Source organism: Myotis davidii, unplaced genomic scaffold (genome assembly GCF_000327345.1).
Source record: "Myotis davidii unplaced genomic scaffold, ASM32734v1 scaffold221, whole genome shotgun sequence".
Classification (NCBI taxonomy): Eukaryota; Metazoa; Chordata; class Mammalia; order Chiroptera; family Vespertilionidae; genus Myotis; species Myotis davidii.
The window spans coordinates 4,412,265-4,414,836 of record NW_006293349.1 but is presented as its reverse complement, the minus strand read 5'-3'; the positions used below and the strand labels follow the sequence as shown (position 1 = coordinate 4,414,836).

At 52.0% G+C, this 2,572-nt stretch overlaps 1 protein-coding gene across 1 annotated transcript in view; it reads left to right on the top strand.

Annotated features, from left to right (window-relative positions):
* Positions 1 to 2,572, top strand: part of SDPR (serum deprivation response) — a gene marked incomplete at its 5' end in the record, with an annotated part of 13,440 nt that overhangs the window by 310 nt on the left and 10,558 nt on the right. The window lies entirely within an intron of this gene.

Sequence of the window (2,572 nt, the reverse complement as noted above, 5' to 3'; positions counted from 1 at the left end):
ATCTGTCCATCTGTCCTGCCCGTCAGGGCGCAGACACACAGGCATTGTCCCCGCCGCCTTCAGCGGGCGAAGGGGAACTCTGCACACACAGGTGCACTTCCCCGGTCCCTGCGGCCCACGCGCAAGGCCGATGCCCAGGTTAGTAGGGCGGGGTCACTTATGGGGACAGCTGCATGGCCACCATCCAGGTGGGGAAGGTGAGCAGGGGCACGCCCCAGTCAAACCCATGTGTCTCCCTCATATGAACCGGGCGCTGGCTGCAGCTGCCAGCCGGACAGGCCGAGTCGTTCAGTGGCTGTTTATTAACTCTTTGTGCAAATGAGCTAAGCATGCGGGGTTTCTGTCTGTTTGGGGGTTTTGTTGTTGCCGTTTTTTAAATCAAAAAGTTAAACTCATAGCCATGTAAAGTCTCCCTGTGTCCAGAGGCTACCAGTGTTGTGGGGACTAAGCAAGTACCGAAGGCTGATTCCGGTTGCGTTGACTAGCCTGTCCTGCCAGGGCTCTTCTGGCCAAAGGGATCTTGCTGAGCTCTTTCCTAGCAAACGGCGCACTAGCAGTCCGAGCAGAGCTCCTCACAGACACCCCAGATGCGCCTCTCATTGCGCAGAGACACAACTGCAGAGTGAAATGAAAGCAGTGTGATCAGTTCTAGTTACAAAGGCTGGTCTTGAGTATTTGCTCTTTCCAATCGTTGCCGGGGGATAAAAAGGCCACTTGGATTTTTTTTAAGGCATCAATGATGCAACGAATGTAGCAAGAGGCTCTCTAGGGACAGGGAGACTACGTGGGCCGTGGTTGCGCCAGGCGGTGGGCACTTGCGAATCCAAGGGCAGCCCTGCTACTGCCGGGAGCCTTCCGCCCAGTGGAACCCCGCCAGCTGGGACCCCAGGAAGCAATGGCAGTCCCTCCTGCCCCGGGGCTGTCTCCTTGTGACCCAGTGAATAGGGGAGGATTTCAAAGCCCTGGAGAGGAGGGGCTGTGACCGGCTGTCTGATTGTGAAAGGCACACAGAAGAGCCTTCATCTCCCAAGAGAGATTTGGAAATGGGGCTTGAGACCAAGGGAGCCTTCTTTTCCTAAACGAATCCGCTCCGCCAAGTCAGAGCCTAAGCCTCCCCCCCACCCGCCCTGCAAAGGACAGGCTCATCCGGCTGTTTCATTGTCCTCCCCAAACCGCACTGGCTGTTCTAAAGCTTCAGGCCGCTGACCTCCTCCTATCCTCGAAGGCTTTTTGCAGCTGGAAGTTTTTTTTAGCTTTTAATGGAATAGCTTTTCATGCACCAAATAAATGGAAGAGACACTGTAACTGTTATCTTTCTTAAGCCATATAAGATCCTTAATTTATTAGCCCAAAAGATAGTAGAAATCTTCGCTCTGGAGGCATTGCTAAGTTAAATCCTCATCTCCCCACAAAACTAAACATGTACAGACCTGTTAAACGAAATCTCCCTCCTTCCTATATGAATCAAAGAGAAGAATTCTTGACCTAGCCCTCAGCTCGGGAGGAAAAACACAAGTATTTATCTAGTCGAGGAAAAACACGCTTTGTAGGGATCGGGTTTTGTTTTGATTTGCCACAGACATCTGTAGATGTTGGGGGAGGAGGGAAGGGGGGTGTACGGAGAAGATATGTGACTAAAAACCGGAGAGAATTCTAAATCTGACATTTAGGCAACCCATCGCTGGGGAACTTAGAGACACAGGCTGCTGCTGAGGCCTGGCCGTGGCCTCCTGTTCGTCACCTTGGGTTGACAGGTGCGAGATGCAGCCAGAAAGGGAAGAAATTCTCCGCATAGTGAGCGGAAGGTGAGACTGGGCGCTCAAGACCAAGGGGGAGGTGAAGAGAAGCCAAGGCAGTGACTTAAGCTCCACTCTGGGCCCTTAGCAGGCAGCCCCCGAGGACACTTAGTTTTGAAAAGAACCGTTGAGGAGGCAAGGACAGGGGCCTTTCTTAAGCCACGGAAGATCCTTTCTTAGCCTAAAGGATATTCGCCATCTCAGCTCTCAAGGCGTCACCTGATGGTTATTTAAAGAAACAAATGCAGTGCAGCTCCTCCGTGGAAGGGTTGCTCTGTCTCTTGATCCTCCTTAAAGCGAAGGTTTCTAGAGGAGTAATTATGCCAGTGGATAAAACAATAGCTGTGTTAGAGGGTGGTTTAGCTTAGGGGCTGAGAAGGTTCATTTTGCCATCAGACATCAGTTCGAATCCTAGTTTCCCGCCTTGCCAACTGTGTGCACGGTTGATAGCTTCTCCAGGCCTGTGTCCTCATCTGTGCACTGAGACTATTAACAAGAGCAAAGAACGTTTAAGCTCCTAGTAAGCCCTGCCCACACCACTAAGCGCTTTTCTGGGCGTTATCTCCCTTCCCCCAGTTACCGGTGAGGATGTGGAGACGTTTCTATCTCGTCTAAAGTTATTTATGAAGCCAGTGATGAAGCTGGGGTTGGACTGATTCCCAAGTGTGTGCTCTTCAACACACACGCTTCCTCCTCCTCGCTCTCTCCAGGGTGAGGAGTCCAGGAAATCACACTGAAAATGGCCAGGGACGGGCCTGGTGTAGGACAGGAGGAGA